General features: G+C 43.1%; 1 protein-coding gene across 8 annotated transcripts in view; it reads left to right on the top strand.

Annotated features, from left to right (window-relative positions):
- exd3 (exonuclease 3'-5' domain containing 3) overlaps window positions 1-22169 on the top strand; it is an 86307-nt gene that overhangs the window by 34545 nt on the left and 29593 nt on the right. The window contains exon 20 of one of the 8 annotated variants that reach the window (XR_008566458.1): window positions 2001-4697. The exons of the other annotated variants lie outside the window; for them this stretch is intronic. The gene's annotated coding sequence lies outside the window, so the exon portion shown is untranslated. The remainder of the gene's footprint in view (window positions 1-2000; window positions 4698-22169) is intronic. 8 annotated transcript variants of the gene reach the window in all.

Raw genomic sequence — 22169 nt, 5'->3', positions numbered from 1 at the left:
ACGCCAAAACATTCCGAGGGAAACCATCCCAAATATTTCCCACTGTGTGTGGCGAGGGCTTCGCATCTCCTGTTACACTCACTCATGCAGCGTGAGATTTTAAAGTATTCTGCGCCATTGCTGTATATGTTATACATATACTGCATACTGTACATATGATGCTGTTATGATGGACAGCTTCCATACTTGTCATTGTGAGGGCAGCCTGCTGTGTCTGTGTGTCCTGCTGGAGCCAAGTCAGGAGGAGAGCCCGCTGTGCAAATACGAGAGGACCACAAATGTGACGTTTTCACACACTCGCTGTACAGAGTGGTGCAAAGTCCCTGTTGGATCTGCTATGTTTGTTGTTCTTCTTATTTTTCCAGCACGTTGCTTGCATTTTGAGTTGAAAATTGATTTGTTTGGGAAATATACGCCTATTCCTGCATGGGATCATTCAGCTCAGAGAAGGAGTGGAACCTCCATGTTGCAATGCTCCTAAAAGCTGCACAATTTGGACAGGAAAAAAGTAGCTCAAAACTTCAGAGGCGGAAGTCTCCTTAGGCCCCTTACCTTTTGCTCCCTGAGAGTACCTGAGACTACCTTTTATTACAACCCCTCCCCACCGTCTCTCCATCTCCTCCTGCATGGCCTTCTTGCGACTGCTGAACTCCTCCACTCTCACTCCTACTCAGAGAGTCTCACTCTCCATTTCAGCTCAGCCGAGGAGGCGAGGAATCCGGTGCAGCCGGCAGCTGGAATGTCCTGTTTGTCTTGCTCTGTATGCATGCGTGCGTGCGTGTTAGTGTGTGTGTGCGCGTGCGCGTGCGTGATGTTGGTGAGGCTGGCGGTGTGTTTTGATGTGTTCCATTGTCTGAGAGCCAAGCTGCTTCCTGTCAGCGAGCCTGAGAGAATCAGAGAGGGTCGAGGGAAGGGAGAGAGAATGCATGGCAGTGACAAGGTGAGCTGGAGGGAAGGATGCGAGACGGAATATGAAGAGTGGGCGGTGGGATACCGCTGGGAGATAATGATTGATACGAGAAAGACGAGGCAGGATGTGATGGAAGGCACCAAAAAGGGAGGAGAGTTGGAGAGGTGAGAAGGAAGGCGAGAAAGTCTCAATCAAGCTTTTCCATTAAACAGCAATACAAGGAAGTAGTGCGTAATTTCCCTTGTTTTCCCACACAAACTTTGTGATGCACTGAAAAGTCTCTTTTGCACAGCCTCACATGCCAGTAAAACCTGCACAGAAAACCCTGCACTTAGAAGCAGTCGACCTGCATGCAGACATGTATGTTCCATAATGCAGTCGTCCGTCGTTTATGCGTTTCATTGGTTCCAGGCCCGACTACGATATCGGATTCAATATTAATAAACGAATATTTTCGTAGTTACAGCATAGAAAATCTTTTCAAGTGCAGGCTGGCATAAGTCCAAAAGAACTTGCCAGTTTATAAGCAGTTGTTAACCATGGCAGCAGTTGGTGGATGGAGAAGAGATAATTAATTAATTAATTAATGCTCCGAGCCAAACTTGCTGACGATCTAAGATCCAGTAAAATGAAGAATGAGGATAAGAGGGGGACAAAAAACAGAGAGACAAGGACAACCGCAGCAACAACAATTGTGACAACAATAACAAAACAACAGAAACAAACAGGTCTACATCAGCAAATGTCTGTGACGGCTATGAAGACCATGGCGGAAAGGGCAAACACAATGATAATATTGCATTGAAACAGTCACACATAATAGTAAGAATAGTACAGTAGTAATGAAATGATTAACTATGATTCTGATCAGAATGACAATAACTATAATGCATATAACTGTAAAAACTATAATCATATTTCCGACATCACCGTCACTGTAATAAAACCAACAACATAATAATATCCTGGTTAACTCAATGAGTAATGTATGTACTGTGCATATGTACGTGTGTACAGGTATCTCTGTATGTGTGCAAGTCTTCATGTATATAAAGGTGCGCAAATGTGTGAGCGTGTAATTGTCACTTAGAATGCATGAAAGGAGAGGGACTGCCTTCCACCACCCAGCAAGCTCCGCCCCACACAGCCAGGCCGAGCCCCCACCGCCAGGAAGCAACCGGGCCGACAGAGGCAGGCAGCCCTCCAAGAGCCATCCCACACAACCCTCCCCCCCGGGAAGACCAGCAAGGGGCCGCAGAGAGGCAACCCCAGCCAGAAACATGGCGCTGGCAGGCCGGAGGACAGCCAACCCCAGAGGCCGGCGAGAGATCACACCCCACAAGGGCAGACGGGCACCGGGGGCCACACACTAGCAGGCCAAGAGACGCTCCCGCAACTGGAGAGGAGCCCACCCACGGCGGAAGAGCAGTGGAGTAGGGGACCCTGGGTTCCCAGATCCACAACCCAGATCCCGAGCCGCGGAAAACGCGGACCACAAGGGAGCAAGAAAACCCAGCCCCCCCATCCCAACGGCAGGATGCTACCAGCAAGGCAAACAGAGGAGCAGGCGAGGAGGAAAGCCAGCAAATGAGCAAGCGGGTGGGCAAACGGGCGAGCAGCAGGGCAACCCACCACACAGCGTCAGCCAACACCCGCAGGGCAGCAAATCCCCGGAGAGGTCTTACATCTGTAATTAAACGGGCTGAAAGGGATTGCGACATTAAACAGCTGTCTCCTGCTGACATAAGTTGCGATGACTACCAATCATACCTGGACAACCTGGACGATCAGGTGACTGAAGCAAGACAAGCTATCGCAGAGTGGGACATGTGGGCACCACAGGATGAGATGAAGGAACTAGAAGCGAGGGTCGAAACAATCCTAGAGTTAAGGAAGGGCCTGAACCATAAGAAATCCCACTTGCACACCCCACAGGCTGAGAAAGAGAGCTTAGTGCAACCACCACCAACTCCAGCCCAGACCATACAGGTGAAAACAACTTGTCGACCCTTGTTCAGTGGTTACAACAGAGACTACTATAGCTGGAAGAAAGATTGGACTTCACCCAAAACCAAGCAAACCCACACACAGGATAAGAAAAGATCTTTGATTGACGTCCTCCTGGCGAACAAATATTCAGAGTCCTAGAAACAAGTATGGAAACAAGTCATCCATTGTCTCTGAAATCTTGATGGAACTGCAGGAATTACCTCCCGTTAGAGGGAACAACTCAAGACAAATAAAATAGCTCTAACAGATTTAGAGGAACTAGAAGATTATGGTGCGACAAAAGATTGACAAACCGCGCTGGCAGTGGAAAGCAAATTACCTTTCTTCCTCCAGGACCAACGGCTAACGTTTGCACAAAAGCCCAGAAATTATGTCTCTTCTTCCAACTGGTTCAATTGTTGGCGTTCCTGAAAAGAGAAGAGGAGACCCTCGATGGGATGGAACGATAACACACATTGCCCAAAGAAACCCAACTACACGTTTGAGAGAAAGCAAGCATTTACCAAAACGTCGACCTCAACGAGGGACACCGGAAGCACGTGCATCGTGTGCAGGGAAGATAGACAGGATCTTTCTCTTTAAGAAGTTCAGGGGACTTGGACTGCACGAAAGGAGAGCAGCAGTCGCAGACCTCGGGGCCTCAAAATTGTGTCTGAAATGCCATGATGACAAAGAACGTTGCGAGAAAGCGTTTCTCTGTAAAAATGGTGATTGCGTAAGGAACCACCATTACTTCCTTTGCCCAAGAAAGGAGGACAGTGGAAAGAAGAGAGAGGAAACGAATGAATACCTTGTCAAATTTGTCGCCCCGAGAGATTGAGAAGGTCAGAAAGCTCTTGTCACTCAAGGGTGCCAAAGAAACCAATAAGGCTTTCACAAAGAAATCAAGCATCAAGATAGGTGAAAATTCTAGTAAAACAGCCAACCCTGAAGACAGGCAAACTGGTTACATTGTTCAGGCAGCTGTACAAGAAACCACAAGAGTAAACATTTTTTTTTACATGAAAGTGAAACTACTTCAAGAAGTAGTTCAAGGCTAACTTCAAAAACACAAGGTTCTTGAAGGAGACAACTATGTGGACACCATTCTGCCAACCCCTCAAGAAAGTCAAAGAACACAAGGGTCCTGAAGTAGCTTAAGAAAACAAGGTTCTTGACGTATATGACATCTTAACCTCTCCTAAAAGTCAAGAAAGACCTGACAAAACCATTCTGAAGGAACTTCAAGAAGCCGGTAAACATTACAAGGTTCTTCAATTATCTGCCAACTCTCCCAACAGTCAGGAGGAACTTGACGAAACCATTGAAGAGATTAAAAAGATCCGAGGGGCAGGAAACTTTTTCCATTAAGCCAGTCAAGAGATTGAAAAGATCCTAGGGGCACGACACTTTTTCCTTAGACCTTGGGCTCAATCAGGCCAAAATGGCAGGAAAGGGTATTACCAGAGGTCCAACAGCTAAGGAAATCTTTGTTCTCCCAAACCAAGATGACTAAGCTTTCATGAAAGAAACTGAGGAATATGTGCAGTTTCACAAATCAAACTCCACACAAGTTTCACAATACCAGACTAGCAGGGAAGACCAAATGAATCGCATTGTCCAATGACAGTGACAAAACCCATGGAACTGTCCTGCACCTTTAAATGGAACACGAACCAAGTGATTGTAGCAAGTCCTGCAATCTCTTGGTTTGTTTTCCACGTGAGAGACCCACTGATGCAAGATGGCCAAGCCAGGAAGAGCGTGTACACGTCAGTACCAACAAACTCCTGCTAGGGTAAGCCAGGATAAAGCCAGACAATTTTTAGTTTGAAGGTTAGAAAACCTGTAAAAAGCTGGTGTGACCTCCTTGGGTTCAAGAATCAGGAGGTCAAGTGGGAGGTGTTGGGTCGAATTTGGCTTACTTGAGAGTATATTGTTTGAAAATAAGCGTCACATGACTATGTATTCATCAAAGAGTATGACAAGTCTTATGACAATTATGTCTTTCAAACTCCTTATACAAATTGGCAATTATGATGACTTGTTTAATACCCATGTGACCTAACAGATTGGATGTGAGAATACATTGTCTGGTGGACCTCTAGCAGAACTTCTAGGTAGCACATAACTGGGCTCCAAGTGAGAGAGCATTTGGCGGAACCCAGTATCTTCCACTGCTGAGAAAGCCTGCTCATCTAGTCCGATGAATTTCGGGTTATTTGTTTAGCCTTCTGTCACGCACATACGGGTGAGTTTTGTTCAGCATTTTGGCTGCGTTTGCAGCCATTTGACGTTGCACTTTGACCGTCAGTCAAGTGTTTGTTCTTCCAATGCTGTATTAAATGAAAGCTTTATAATGTGCTATACCCACAAGATATTTTTCATGGCATTGTGTTGCAGGATGCAAACTTTACATCAGTCTCACAAATGGCATACAGGTATGAGTTCCACACAGACATGTTTTTGTTTGGAGCCGCACATCTGCACAGTGTGGAAAAAAATGGGTAGGGGGACACTACCCAAAACATTAAAAGAGCAAGCACACAAGGATCGCTACAGGCTGCAGTAGTACAAGTCACAGGTGATTGGCTTTTGTGATCGGTGTTGAAAGGCATTACAGTCATCCCTCACAATGTTATGGTTAAATTTTTGCTCCCTCGATATTGCGTTTTTTTCAGAAATGAATGATGGTTGTTTGGTGGTAGACTACGGTCTATTATTAGTCAAAACATGGAAATAGAAGTGATATGTAGTATTCTGGTCACGAGCGGGAGTAATGGCACAAAACATGAAGTCAACCATGGCATGTCCGACATGATAGAGTGAAAAAATGTTCTCTTCCCAATCCGTGTGGAAGTGGTACATTTTTGGATTTAGAAGAAATAAATTTGTAGTTAGCTCCTAGGTCGCTAGCTTGCGGTCTAGCAGTCATCTCGAGTCCTTGCACCACAAGACTTGCGCATAGGAGTGTAAAGGTGTCTATAGGGGTGTTATGTTGTGTCTGCAGGGCTCTAATGATGTTAAAAACCATATGTAGAAAGTCATAACTATGAAAATTTTGAATTTCGTAATATTGAATCCTATATTGTGGAAATTCATTTATCGCGGTTGGGTCTACAACCAATTAACCGCTATAAACGAGGGACGACTATCGGCATATGCAGATCACATGCTTCCACGGAAATCGGCAAATACTGATTGGTGGCCGACCGATCGGAGCATCCCTACCTCAAACCAATCACAGCTTTTGCCGCAACATTTAGAAAAACTGCCACAAAATCAGGCATATTAGGCCGCAAAAGCCTCCGAAAACTTGGAGGGACTGGAAATGGACCTGCATTGGATGGGTTTTGGCATGTACAAAATGTAGCTCCCACATCCTTTCGTTTTTCTGTATGTGAGCCTTGATGGAAGAAGCCTGGACGACCCTGGTTTAGGTGGAGCTCTGCGCTCCAACTTATCAAGTGCCTCTCTTGATGAATGTTTGACAGGTCATATGTGGTCAGTGTGTGTGTGTGTGTGTGGTCCCAAGCACACTGATTCATGTATATCATATATGCGCAATGTTGATAACTTATGGGGCTTGTGATAAGGGAAGTGATGCAGAGGAAGTAGATGATGAATTAAAAACTAAGGAGGAAGGAATGCAAGATGGGAGCAAATAACTCAAATGCCATTTGGGTGCATGTTGTGTACACTATACATTTCCCGGTGTGTGTGGTGGCACATTAACCATTCCGCATGTGCTTTTGTGTGTGTGTGTGTGTGTGTGTGTGTCGGTGCATGTGAGTTCCCGGCCGGTGAAGGGGTTTCAACAGGGCAGAGCAGTGCATTCCTGACGGGTGGTGATGTCATGAGAACTAGCTGTGCGCTCGCAGACAGACAGCCCTGTTTATGTTCCCCTCCAGAGGAGAAACCACACTGTGCGTGTATGTGTGTGTGCGCGCTTCTCTGTCTGACTGTTGGCTCACAGGGGGAGGCAGGGGAAGCCGAGAGGCACTTGAGAGGGGTCTACTTTCCCCCTGCGGCTCGGGTAGAAGGGAACCAGTAAGTGGTTCCCTTCTACTGCTTTCCCCCCTCAAACGTCCACACAGAAAGAGAGGAAGTTTCTCATGTTTTGCAGAGCACAGTAGCTGCATGGCCAAACTGCTGCTGTGAGTGATTGCCCTCTACTTCTAAATAGCCTCCTAAGGGAAGGCGGACATCGACGCTGCATAATAACAAAGCTGAGGTCAAGTAATGCCAGCGATACCACACAGAAAACAGATCCTTTGGCTATGTTTTCACGGCATTCTCATAAAAGATATTTTTTTTTAAGGTTTTGCACACAGACAACCCTGTTGTTTACATGCAGTCAAATGACCCTATCATAACCGGAATATTAGCAATAACCCTGGTTGCGCACGGCCATGTAAACACCAATAACCCTTTTGAAAAACCGAGATATGCGAGAGGGAAACAAGCCACCTCATTAGTGTGGTGAAAGACAGGAACATTATGTCTTTTATTGATGGTAGAAAGTACCGCAATAGCGAAATCTATCAGAAGGTGAGCAAGCAGTTACGCGAAGAAGGGTTTATACGAACACATCTTCAAAAGTGTCCGGGGGGCTCTGGGGATATATAGCATGGACGTGGATGGCACAGCTACTGATCCTTTTCCTATTCCTTCACGTTCTCGCCTTCCATTCATGAAGAAAGTGAGACAGAATAGTGTCAAGCACTGGTGGTGGGTCAGTACCAGCACCAAAAGGCAAACAAAGGCATTCATTATCCGCCGTGCCGGTGTTGCTGTTGTTTTTGGATAGGCATCCTGTCCTTTTTTTAACAGGCAATCAAATGTTGGCCGTAGTGAAATAACGATCAAAATGACAGTTTTATTTTTTAAGGGAAAACTGTCATGTAACCACCTCCCATGTGACTGAAAAATTACCTTTTATTTTGAGCCTCACAAACACAATAACGGCACTGGTCCTCCATTTTTGTTTTGGTCAGAAGGTAGTCATGTATGCCAAAACTTAACACGCATTTTAGTTAATGTTTTTAGCTGTTTTCTGTTGTCTATTTATTAACACTATATGGGTGTTACATGTGCGTATGCTCTATGCTAAGACAATGAATTTCCCCTTCTGGGGGATTAATAAAGTGTATCTTTCAAAACTGGCACACAACAGTCCTTTAAGCAGCAAAATACCAACCTCATTTGTATTTTATGTATTGCCCAATAGACAATTTCGAAGGCATAATAGCACATGTCCAAGAAAATGAACTCTTAAAACAGAATGTAAGGAAAACGCACCTGCAGAATGTTCGACAGGCATGCATTTCCCACCCCAGATACGGCTGCTGCTGTCTGCGGTCATGGTATAATGGTTTCCCTCACGATAGTGAAATGTGATCTCAAGTCTTTTGCAACTTAGCGAAGCATGGCGCATTCTCCCACACTCAAGTGGCAGCGCTACATAGCCACAGCTCACTTGGAGTTCATTCAGCCTGCGCCGCACGCAGTTTGCATGAGGAGGAACTCGTAACCGCCTTCCCTGCAGGGAACTTGGGTGTTTAGGTTTATTATTATCATCATGGCACATTGTGGTTTGCTTTTATACATTGGCGTGCCTCCCGCCACTACGTGTAGTCATGCTTTTTCATGTCATGTTTGCTCATGTTTTGACTCGACAAAATGTTGTCAGAAAGCCATTTTTGGCCTTGTTTATTGTGTTGTTGATGGTGCTTCTGGGAGAGAATACACTGATTATAGGTTTTAACTTGGAGCTTGAGGGATATACCAATTTTGGTGGACGCAAACAACTTTACAAGCTGGCAAGAGGTAGTTGTCTGTATGGTGACGGGCTCCAAACTGCTTATTTTGCTGTACTTTGTTCATTCTCTTTGTTTATAGATATTCATCCCAGGGATCTAATCCTTGCACAGCTTTCAAAGTAAGACGTCCACATACAGTCATGTACAGTATTGGAACAGTGAGGTCAATACCTTTTATTTTTGCTGTTGACTGAAAACATTTGGATGTGACATCAAACTATGAGTATGACAGCAGCGTTTCAGCTTTTTCCAAGGTATTTGCATGTAGATCGGATGCACAACTTAGACGCTACCACCTTTTTTCTTTGAACTCACCCACTAATGTATTGGAACTTGTGACTAACAGGTGTGTTTAGTTGCCCAGGTGTGTCCTGTTCCATTGTTTGTACAGTCATCAAATAGCACTTAATGTCTATGATTAGTTTCAGATTGGGTAGGATAGGTTTTGCCTGTGTAGACTGCATTTAGAGGTGAAAACAACATGAAAATCAGAGAGTTGTCTGTCGGTGAGAAACAAGCAATTGTGAATCTGAGAGAAGTTGTAAAATCAGAAGCTTGGCACAAACATTGGTCATCGCCACGACAACCTTTTAGAATGTTCTGGAAGAAGAAAGAAACCGCTGGTGCACTAAGTAACAGACAGGTAGACCAAGGAAAACATTAGCGGTTGATGACAGAAACACTGTGAGAGCTGTTAAGAAAGAGCCTAAAAGAACTGTTGGTGACATCAGCAACAACCAGAGGCACGAGTGAAGGTATCACTGTCCTACTCTTCATAGAAGACTTCATGAACAAAAAGCACAAAGGCTACACCAGAAGATGCAATCATTCATTAGCCAGAAGAATAGAAAGACCAAAAATGGGAATTGGCCAAAATTACAGAAATGAGCCGCAAAAACATCAAACCATAAAACTATTGTGTCAAGTTTAAAAGAGTTAAATTGTAGAGTGTCCTAATTTGCTGTATGTCTGCAAAGTTAGGTTAATATTTGGTCCGGCCTGTGTTTTCTTCTTCTTGAGTTCATGCGTATCATGCACTATCCTGACTAAGGAATCCTATTTCCAACACAGTGACATAAAAGTAGGGCAGGTTGTTCAAAATGTAACCAGAGTTTGTCTCGGACACCATCGTGAGAAGGTTTAGAAGCGCCGGAAATTGTGGCCGCTCATTTCTTTGTAACCCCTCTCGCTTCCTTTTCAGTTACTCATAGTTGGATTAAAGCCACTGCCCTTTTGCCGGGTGGGAATGGTCACAGACGGATACCCCTCAACCCCCCAGGGATCTGAGAGGTAGAAGCCTGGGGAGGTCAGGCTGCTTGGCCTGGGAAAAAAAAAGGCTGGACTAGAGGGTGGGGTGTTAGATGGATGGATGGATGGATGGATGGATGGATGGATGAAGAGGATAAGTGCGCTGATCATTATAAAGAGAAAGGACAGGAAATATTTAAGATAAAAAGTTTTCTTATAGTTGATGCGATGTGTAAACATGTAAAGGCAAGCCACAATAAAGGAGAATTAGGTGCTGTCACACATTCAGTTCAGTTAAAACTCTGGTGTGTTTGCTCTTCTAGTACGGTTTGATTGGTCAATGTGAACATGATCATCTGAAACCTGGTGTGCACCAAACAAATGAACCAAGCCCACTTGACGAGACGGTCTCAGCCTGCTTGCAAGTGAGCTCAGTGTGCTTCACTTGAGCTCAAGTGTGAAAATGTCACGTGTTAAAGTGCTGCAGTGGGATTACCTAGTACAGGGATTCTCAACTGGCTGGTGGGTCAGGACCCAAAAGTGGTTGCAGAAAACGAGTAACAAAAATGATCTAATTTAAAATAATAACAATTATTTAATGAATAACCTGAACATTTTTAGCGTCATTAACGCCCATCATGTCAAGCCACGCCTCTCTGTTATGACGGCAGACTGCGGCACAATAGCATTCCCACAGAGTCACACAGAGTCTGACGTTTTTTTATAACTTTATTCTGACCTGAACACATCAACAGCAGTTCAATTCCAACACCGTATACTTTATGTTTCTCCAACTCACAACCATGTCTCTAGTCCGACGCTCATTATCACGACAGCAAGGAGCATTCGTGGACACCCTGAACATCACTATAATGCGTGTATGTGTGGTCTAAATAAACAGGAAGACAAAGAAAAACAGTATCACTCACTAACATAATTCTTATTGCGGAAGTACAATTTGCCGCATTTAAGTATGCTCGGAAATCCTAGAAAATACATCGACACTCAAAACATGTGAAATCAACTTAAATTACATGGTGTCTTTGAATGCAACCCATCATTGCTGATAATAACACGGTTAAAGTGTAATTCAAATGTTCTGCTGCTATTACTGCTATTACTAGACTAATTCTAGGAAAATGTATTTTCAGGCATGAATAGTATCTTTTGCATTTTCAGTTCATTTGGAGATGTTAATACATACAAAATACATGCAAAAATTTCCGTCACTTTCATGAATAAAACATTGGGTGTTTGGAGCTACTATTTCATTTTTCATATGTCACATAACGGATGGACAGAGTATATTTCAGGAGTGAAATGAGGTTTATTAGATTAACACCATATGTGAAATGTGTAACAAATCAAATTTAGACTGGTGCAAAAATGTGGTTGACTCAACAGAAAAATTCATATTAATATTTAGTTGAGCCTCCTTTTGCAAAACTAGCATCTTCTTGATGCTTCCTATAAGCTGTAATTGTTGAGCAATGCACAGTGACATCATCTGCAGAAAGTTGATGTTGTAGTTCTTTGTGAGTGGTCTGTGGGTTGTCTCTGTCCGCTATTTTTCCTGGCCTACCACTTCTAGCCTGAACAATAACTGTGTTTGTGGTCTTCCATTTCCTCTTTATGTTCCTCACAGTGGAAAGTGACAGCTGAAATCTCTGAGATAGCTTTGTGTGGCCTTCCTGTTGTCGTTACACAATCCGTAACAGAAGTGTAATAGGCTCTGCGCATGTGCGAGACCTACGTACGTCACTTCCAGTTTTAGCACATTTTAACGACATCGCTTCTGCGACGTCATGTGCTGTGATAGTTATTATTTTTTAAATGTATGAACAGAAATGGTCGATAAACACACTTCGTATATATAATATATTGCGGGGTTATTTTATTAGTGAATTTATTAATTTATTATTTCTATCGTCTTTATTCACCAAGACTGAGCTGGTAAAAAGTTACGCAAGTTAATGCAATAAACCTCATTGCACTCTTGAAACACCACTCCATCCATCAGTTATGTGATATGTCAGTATGTAATAATAGCTCGAAACACCCGATAATTTATTCATGAAAATTATGGAAATTCTCAGGGGTGCCCAAACTTTTGAATACAATTGTATTCAACGGAGCAGATGGCCTTTTGGTTTGGAATGTTTTAGCTTTGTCACGAAAGCTAACCAGACCCACCAACATGTTTGCATTTTTTGTACACTGCACCCTTGAATACGCTTTGCTGCTCTTTATGTGCAGCACCAAAAACATAATTATTTCATGTGTGTATACGAGCCGTTCAGAAGGCCGACTTCCCACCTCCGCAAACGCTTTCTCCACCGATTGCGGATCTACAATTGCAATAAAAATGGCTGTTGTTACGGATCGATTAGTTCCAAGTACAATAACACTCCCCTTCTCTCTTTAATTACCATCGTTCGCTCGCTACAAAGGCAGCTAACTAGCTAAGTAGTGAACATTGAGTTGTGGTTGCTCAGGAAGACAAAGCGCTGTACAAGCAGGGGTGTCCAAAGTGAAGCCATTTTTCTGCCTGTGGCTCCTTTGTCATTGGCTTTTTGTCATTGTCATCATCCACGGCACATTGTAGAAATAAAAGGAAACCAAAAAAAACAGAAAATTTGCGAAAAATAAAGCAAAAGGCATAATGTAACAATAACACAAAGCTGCATTTTTTAAAAAATGTATTTAAAAAATGTTTAGAAATATATAATAGGGGAGTACTCAAATTTCTTCAAGCTTGGCAGGTGTGGCTGCCCAATCAAGACCTTACTCTATACCAGGGGTCACCAACGTTTTTCCTTGTGAGAGCTACTTTTACAAAATGAAAATGGCCAAGAGCTACTCATTTTTGTAACATTTATTTTCAGAGCTTATTTTAAACCCAAACAAAGCAAATATGCTTGTTTTACCAGAACATTAACAAAACGCTGCTGTCCACAACTCACATGTTGTATTTCAGAATGCATTTCTTTCTACTGTTCTTTCATTATTAACTGAAAACCTGAATGAAAAGCAGGCTTGCGGGCACCTCATGTGGTCGTGGGGGCTACCTGGTGCCCGCAGGTACCACGTTGGTGACCCCTGCTCTATACAATATGTTCTTTCCAGTGCAGCCGTTGATCACATGACAAAACTACCAGTGTGTACTCTAAGTGAACTGGACCCATTTTTGATCTGGACCAAGAGCGCTGAACCACAAGTGTGAACACAGCTGGAGTGCTTGCTTATCGATACGTTATTCATAAGACTTACTGTATGTTACAATAGAGAAGGGTATAAATGCAATGGAAAATTAGATCTACAGGAGGGAAAAAAACCTGATGACACGCTTTTGCATCCTTTCCCATTTCCTCCCTGTATGTTTCTCATAGGAACTTAGTTCCGGTATTTTATCTTGCGTCATTAAAAGTATTTGTGTTTGCATGTGAGTATGTCTGTGTACCCTCTCTGGGGAGCAGTAGCATTGCCTATGGACCAAACACAAATAAACACCGACATAACAACCATCCATTTGTCTTACTCTGCCAACCCTTCCCTATTCTGAAATGAAGGTCACCCTTCAGTCTTCAGCCACACGTTGTGGTTGCGGGTGCGATACTGTAGCAATAATGCATCCTTTTGGGTGGAGGGTGTTTGTGGTCGAGGGTGTCAACTTGCTAGCGTCAGAAATGTGTGAGAGGCGGAAACTGCTGCACGTCCCACCATCCCCATCAGCGTGTCCCCCTTTCAAAGCAGAGGAGGGGGACAGCAGCGCCTAAGTACCTGTCTGTCCGCATGATCCCATGGACGTCTTGCACACATCCTTGGACCCTTTCTTTCTTTCCCTCCATTTTCCTTGCTGTCTATTTTGGTCAACTCGGTGGCCCGTTCCCACAGTGCTGCTGTTCCCATGGTTATCGCCGCGGAGATAGCGAATGGGAGGGGGTTGGGGCGGTGGTGGTGGGCTTGACGGAGAGCGGTAGAGACAGCGTTGCTCTGTTCGAAGGGATCGGGGACTCTGTGGCTGTAGAGGAAGGGGGTGGTGGAGGGTGGGTGTAGGGTGGGGGTGAATGGAGGGGTATGGGGTTCACGATGTGTGAGTGAGTGTGATGTGGAGCTCCCATGAACATCACAGGTGGCCCACGGGGGGATTCAAGATCCCTGATAGAAGATTTAATTGAATTACCAGTTGGTGCTGTGCTTTTTTGTCCCCCATTGCTGGTGTATTAGATATGGATGATGCAGCCTAGCTTATAATGAGATTATATCATGTAAGGTCAACATTAATCTTAGCCTTTGTTCCCATTGATAGATGCCCATTTTTTTGGCCTCATTTACACATCACTAGGTTACAGCAGTATTTATACCATTTATTCATTGTCGTTGACACAGAGGACACTGCCACATGAAAACCTATTCACCCGAATATAAGACCACCCCTCTTTTTTGGATCTATATACAGTGGTGTGAAAAAGTTTCCCCCCCTGCCTGATTTGTACAATTGTTTTGCGTGTTTGTCACACTTAAATGTTTCAGATCATCAAACAAATGTAAATATTCGTCAATGACAACACAACTGACCACAAAATGTATTTTTAAAATGAAACTTTTGATTATTAACTGAGAAGAAAAAATCCAAAGCTGTGTGAAAAAGTGATTGTCCCCTAAAGCTAATTGGTTGGGCCACCCTTAGCAGCAACAACTGCAATCAAGCATTTGTGATAACTTGCAATGAGTCTCTTACAGCGCTGTTGGGGAAAGGATATTGGCCCACTCATCTTTGCAGAATTGTTGTCATCCAGCCACATTAGAGGGTTTTCCAGCATGAAGCACCTGTTTACGGCTGTTTTTTGGCAAAATTGAGACGAGCCTTAATGTTCTTTTTGTTGAGCAGTGGTTTTGGTCTAGGACCCGTTTTTGCCCAGTGTTTTTGATGGAGTCATGAACACTGACCGTCACTGAGGCCTGCAGTTCTTTGGATGTTGCAATAATTTTGATTGGCCGGCCACTCCTGGGAAGGTTCACCACTGTTCCATGTTGTGGCCATTTGTGGATAATGGCTCTCACTGTGGTTCACTGGAGTCCCAAAGCTTTAGAAATGGCTTTATAACCTTTTCCAGGCTGATAGATCTCAATTCATCTCAGTAAAGTTTTAACAGGGGGGGCAATCACTTTTTCACACAGGGCCATGTAGGTTTGGATTTTTGGTCTTCCATAATAATAAAGGTTTCATTTAAAAACTGCATTTTGTGTGTAGTTGTGTTGTCATTGACTAATATTTTAATTAGTTTGATGATCTGAAGCATTTAAGCATGACAAACATGGAAAAAAATAAGAGATCAGGAAGGAGTCAAACATTTTTTCACACCTTTGTATCAGCTCAATCCTATTTCAGTCATATTCACTCGCACTCAATGAAAAAATGCACGGACAGCGAGTCAGCACCGGCATAAGTTTTGACTTTACGAGAAAATTGTGAAAAGTGCTGCACGCCTTTTGGTTTGCATGTCTGGACCCCAAATGTACGAAGACTTGGCGTTAGGGGTTTGGGATGATATACCATCTTGGGGACTATCCAGACAGAAACGGCGTTCTGGGTGCCCTGAAACTTTTTTTTTTTTTTAAACGGCTTCCAGAGTGGGAAAATCGGAAAACGTTGTTGTTTCATGTCGTTTCCATGTAGACAGCTGATCCGCTGTTTTACAGAAATGATGTCTCCGTCACGTAACCAGAAGTGTGCTGTGACAACAAGCCAACATAATATCGTAATATTTAGACGGACGTGACCCAGCTGGGATAGGCTCCAGCATGCCCCCACAACCCTAATTAGGGGAAGCAGCATAGAAAATGGATGGATGGATGGATGGATGGATGGATGGATGGATGATCATATGGATAATTATATTTTACATCCAGACCATGAACAATAGAGTACTCGTTTTAGAATGTTAACAGCACTGGACCATACACTTTATGGCTGCATCTCTTCATCCGATTTGTTGCACTTGGAAAAGACCCGGGATAATGTAATCATTTAAATAAGATCAGAAGGACCTGTCAATTCTAAATAATAAGCTGGAAGAACCTATAAGAAATTCACTGAAACAAGACTGCGTGCTCTTTTGTATCAAAGAAGGCTCAGGGGGACACTCTTTATATTTTTCAAAACAAACTAAGGAAAACCAGGGATAAACGATCCATTTTCATCCATGCTTGTTTGACCACTGTTAAAAACAAGCTTGTTTAAAATGGTCATTCTGTATGAATAATACAAAATGATGCGGTCCACCTTGGGGTTACGCGTAAGGTGAGGTGACTAAGATGCCACAGGAAGCTAAGAGGAAGAGCTAGCTAGCTACCTGGAGCTGCTGTCGAGGGCAAGGACAAGTGAAAGGATTTGAGCGAGCTCGCATGGGGAGGGTGGCGGGTGTAAGCGGGGGGGTGGTGGGGCTCAGAAAAGCGGGTTGGATTCAGTTCCCACACTTCTAATTACTGTGTCACTGGAGACTGAAAGGGGACTGCCCCCGGCCCTGGGGAATTCACTGGGGCCGGCCGCCGAGTGGGAGAAGCGTCAGAAGGGAAGGAAGGAAGGAAAGAAGGAAGGGTAGAATTAAAGTGTGTGTGTGACACAACCACTCTCTCCATCATCCCCAGCGATGGCCGCATTCACACTACCGCCTCATTGCGAGCCCCCTTCCCCTGATTTTACCCAACCTCTCACCTCCGACCCACTTCCCCTGCAGTCTTTGTTCATCACCGTGCACTGCCTCCCTTTTTTTTTTTTTTTACCCCCATACATACATACTCTTCTCTGCTTCCCCTCTGAATCCCGACCTCCTATGTGTCTTGTTGACATGGGCAAGGCTCCCCCAGACGCTTTGATGCGGCTTTGAACTCACACCCACTGATGTCTTACCCCGCATCATTATTGCCACTTAACCCCGAGCCCTTAACCTCTTTTATTTTCCCTCTATCTCGCCCCTTCCATAGCACGCTGCACTTTTGTTTGAAACCTGATAACATATTTTATGTCAGAGAGACAAATAGCTTTTTGAAGGTGTGGGTGGGGGGTCGGACCCTGACAACATTCCCTATCAGTTGCAAAACATTGAGAATCATTTGCGCTGTTACTTTCAACCAGAACTCCGGGCGTAAAAAGACATAAAAAGCCAATTAAGGTTGTCAAAGTACCGTATGTACAGCATGTGAAAAAATGAGGACACCCACATGATGTAACGCTTCTACTCCTGAGCCGCTGCACACAAAAGGGTGAGGATTTGTCAACGCGTTCACCCCGACTGTGTTGGCTTTGTTAGCATTTTTCTGACCAATACACCACGTGGTAGTGCTGGTAAAGTAGGTTTGACGCCGTAAGGCGAACCGGATTGAAATTTCTCACACAGCTCAAAGCGCTCTATAAAATATTCACTGTAACTTTAAGTTGTTTAGCCAAATTACAGAGAAAGTTGGTATACATCTTTTATGTGACAGAGAAGTGCGTGTTAGTAAAATTGGAGCAAGACAGGTTGGAACCATTGGTTGAGCGCCTTTGCAGGGGTGTGGGCGGGACATATCAACCGATTGACATGCACTCCTAATCAAAATATTCAGATTGTTCATTCAGTTGTTAAATTGCAAGAATGTACATTTTGCACTGTTGGATCTTAAGGAGGTTCTAAGTAGACCTTCAAAATGCAAAAACAAGAAATGAGAGTGAGACAAAAAAAGTTTTCAGTAAACAATTTATTGAAATGGGCTGTTTAGCAGCTGATCAATAGTTTAAGACCATAGTTCATAAAAATAGAACCCCGCTCCAAAATAGCCAGTAACTTTGGAAGCCATCAGGACAGTCAGGGTTAAATTTTTTTCTCATCAGAGAATAAAAGTTTCTTCCACCTTTCAGTTTGGTTTGGTTTATTTGAACATGAAGGTTACAATGGAATGCATCTCATGAATCATTGTTTCACAGTTCCACATGTCCAAAAGGAGTAGGAAGAAGCAAAGCTTATTTAATCCTACCCCCCATCCATTCCACATCTAGTACAACACCTGTTGTTCACTCCTTGCATTCCATGTCATGTTTCCTATGATAATCAGAATAATAATACATAATAAATAACAGTAAGAAGACAAAAAAATGAGAGGAACACTTGGAAAACACATCAGATCTAAACTGGGGGAAAATGATCTTGAATATATTTCCTGATAATAAGTGGGTGATGTATTAGTAACAAAATGATGCCACATCATTTGATAGAAATGAAAATGATCACCCTATAGAGGGGGGAAATCAAAGACACCCCAAAAATGAAAGTGAAAAAATGATGCAGCAGACTGGTCCATTTTGCTAAAATGTCATTGTAGCAACTCAAAATGATTCTCAGTAGTTTGTGTGGCCCCCACGTGCTTGTACGCATGCCTGACAACGTCGGGGCATGCTCCTAATGAGACTACGGATGGTGTCCTGGGGGATCTCCTCCCAGATCTGGGCCAGGGCATCACTGAGGGTACCTGGTCGCATGGAGGAGATTCCAGGAGAAAGGTAGTTACTCCAGGAGAGTTGGACAGGGCCATAGAAGGTCCTTCAACCCTCAGCAGGATCGGTATCTGCTCCTTTGTGCAAGGAGGAACAGGATTGTAACAAACAGGTTTGTATTGTTTTTTGAATTTGCTCATCTCGGTACATTGTTTGAGTTCCTTACTCAGTCCGTTCCATAGTTTAATTCCACACACGGAAATGCTGAGGGTTTTCAACAGTTCTCGCGTATAAATGTTTTCAGTTTAATTTTCCTCTAAGATCATATTTCTCCTCTCTGATTGAGTGTGAGGTTTTTGGGTGACAAGTTATTATTAACTTTATGCATTATTCTGGCGGTTTGAAAGAATACTAAATCTTCAAATTTGAATATGTGTGATTTTAAAAATAAAGGGTTTGTATGTTCTCTATACTTGGCATTATGAATGATCCTCACCCATCTTTTTTGCAGTACAGTGAGTGAGTGAAGATTGCTTTTGTAATTATTTCCCCATATCTCCACACAATACATTTAATATGGTAATACTCAGGAACAGTGTGTGGAGTGATTTTTGGTCAAGAACATTTTTTGCTTTATTCAATATAGAGATATTTCTCGTCACCTTTTGTTGTATATATTTAATATGAGATTTCCAACTCATTTTTTCGTCTATTATGATCCCCAGGGATTTATATTCTTCCACTTTTTCAATGTCCACTCCGTTAATTTGTATTTGGTCGTACATCTCCCTTCTGCTATTTCCAAATAGCATTATTTTAGTTTTACTTAAGTTTTACTTAAGTCAGTGTCCCATGTTTGGTGCTCTCCTGCAAATTGCAAACAGTAAATTTTGTGGCCTTGAAGAAGACGAGGCCTTTGAAGACCTTTTTCTTCTTAGAAGCCTTCTCTCGCAGATGTCGTATGTTTGGACTGCCCTCGGCACCAGTAACATCCTTCATTTGGGCCGAGGATCGTCCTATGTCTTGACTGAATTTTGATCAAGAGTGTATTTGGACAATGTCAATGCCGTCCAAATGTCTCCAGTCTTGTCTTTGTTTTATCGGAGCGCCATGTGGCCGCCAATGTTGTCAATATTTACAGTCTTGGATGAAACGCTCTGCATTCCAATAATAACATTCCCTGCGTTCCTCTGCGTAAGGAACATACGAGGATGAAAAAGTCAAAGTGAGGCACACTACGGGGTAAACTATATGTGACCATAAACATTTAGAGGAAGAATCTGCCTGTGGCTCTCCCATGACGCCCCTGTGTGTGTGTGTGTGTGTGTGTACGCAAATGTAGTTGAGGCTGCTGGCTACAGGTTGACAGTTTGGAGTGTGTGGGTGTTGCGACCGTTTCAGAGCTGTCGGCACACGTCAGAAGAAAGTGGTGGATGTTGTAACATCTGCTCCACTTGGCACGTACTTGCCACGATACAATTTTGCCGGAATTTGCAGAATGAGGCTCTCTGCAAAAGACTAACGGTTGCGTGTGTGCAAGCAGTTGTATGCACACTAAATAAAACACTTGCATGTTCACCAAAACGGGCAGCCAAGTTAGTTTTTTAAGGCCCCGTCCATGCAGAGGCAAAAGGAAGAGAAAACTTTTTTTTTCTTTACTCCTTTCAAAAAGTTTAGCAGTCCATACGGGATCGTATCAGGAAATATCCTTGTATACGTCGAAACACTCGCATATGTATGCGTTGCGGATACTGATGCGTTTCATGCATACAGTATCTGTAAAAATACTCTGTAAATTGTATTCTCTAATAACGAGAGGGACAGCATTTGTTATTTTCACAGAGCAAAGCCATTATATTGTCATGAGGAAGGACTACAGTAAGCCCTTGTTTATCGCGGTTAATTGGTTCCAGATGTGACCATGATAAGTGAATAGCTGTGAAGTAGAATTCCTTCTTTATAAATGGAAAGTTCTTGTAGTTATGGCATAGAAAACCTGTTTATGATCTTCTAAATCTGTTATTTAACATTAGAGTCCTCTAGACTTGAAATAACACCCCTATAGTCACCTTTACACTTCTATTACCCAATATAGTGGACTTAATAAGAGAAAATAATGTAAGACAGTTTTCCTTGTAGGGGAGCAGAATGGGTGGCAGGCAGGAAGTACTGTCCGGGGTTCAGAGTTGAGTTTTAGTTTGTTGTGGGCTATGGCCGCAACAGTAGCGACTGTGATTTTTTTCTATCCATTTTCTATACCGCTTCATCCTCATTAGGGTTGCAGGGGCATGCTGGAGCCTATCCCAGCTGACTGTGATTTTGGATTATTATTATTATTGTGCCCATTATGAGATAATTAAAACCTGAAATGAAAGCATGTTGTTCCAGCCAGCAAGTCTTGTTTCACCGAACAATTACTGACACCTAGTGACCAATGTAGAATACTACATTCACAAGTTGAATGGTGGTCTTAATGGCTAATATTGAAAATGCTTAATTTGGGCAAAAAATACATTCATACAATGTGCTTAAATAGTAGTCAACCTTGAAACAGTGATCATTGATTAATTAATTATTAATTAATTTTGCCCCACATGGTGGCCTAGTGGTTAACATGTTGGCCACACAGTCAGGAAATCTGGAAGATCTGGGTTTGAATCTTCGTTTGGGCATCTCTGTGTGGAGTTTGCATGTTCTCCCCGTTTGTGCGTGGGTTTTCTCCAGGTGCTCCGGTTTCCTCCCACATTCCAAAAACATACATGTTAGGTTAACTGGAGACTCTAAATTGTCCATAGGTATGAATGTGAGTGTGAATGGTTGTTTGTCTATATGTGCCCTGCCATTGGCTGGCGACCAGTCAAGGGTGTACCCTGCCTCTCACCCAAAGTCAGCTGTGATAGGCTCCATCATACTCACATGATCCTAGTGAGGATAAGCAGCATAGAAAATGAATGAATGAATAATCAATTTCCTCTGTTTTTGTACACTCTCGTTTTTCGTACAGCATTACAGTTAAACTAGTCGGTTTGTCCTGCATTGTGTCGATCCAGGAACTGTAGTGCACAAACAAAGCACCCTACGCATTCAGTCCCTGCATTTTGTTTTTTTTTATTGAGTGCAACTGCTAAATAGCCGGTGATGGGGCTAAAGAAAGTTGCAATTGGCAGCAATTTGATAAAGAAGGTGAGAAACACCATTCCATCTCGCCAGGATGTACGGGAAGTCTGCATCAGCAATAAGTTCCATCCATTCCTAATTCATATTATTTTGCATTGTTTTCTGCATATACAACTATAAATATGTTCTTTTTTCAGATTTTGGCTGTCTGGAGCAGATTAATAGGATTTACATTATTTCCTATGGGAAAGCTTGCCTTGGTTTTTGTACCTTTTGGTTTTCGTCAAACCTACTGGAACACATTAATAACAAAAACTGAGGTGGCAAGGTTGAAATTGTCTAAAACATCTGCGGATTGGCTGAAAATGTTTCTGTGCGGACAGGGCCTAAATTGTGAGTCACACTATCAACAACCCTACGTTAGCATGGCAATGAGTTTATGCCACTCGCAGCAACACCAGTGTGTTGCAAAGAAGTGTTGTATTGCATGTCATCACTGTGCTTGTTTTTCATTTTTACCCATAATGTCAGAAGCAACCCGTCAGTATCATCGGGCGGCGGCTGTCTAATCCTTTCTTTTTTTTTATCCCTCCTCAAAACACATTGCTGA

This window comes from Dunckerocampus dactyliophorus, chromosome 17 (genome assembly GCF_027744805.1).
Source record: "Dunckerocampus dactyliophorus isolate RoL2022-P2 chromosome 17, RoL_Ddac_1.1, whole genome shotgun sequence".
NCBI lineage: Eukaryota > Metazoa > Chordata > Actinopteri > Syngnathiformes > Syngnathidae > Dunckerocampus > Dunckerocampus dactyliophorus.
The sequence above is the reverse complement of the archived record's forward strand: the minus strand, read 5'-3'. Positions and strand labels throughout refer to the sequence as shown.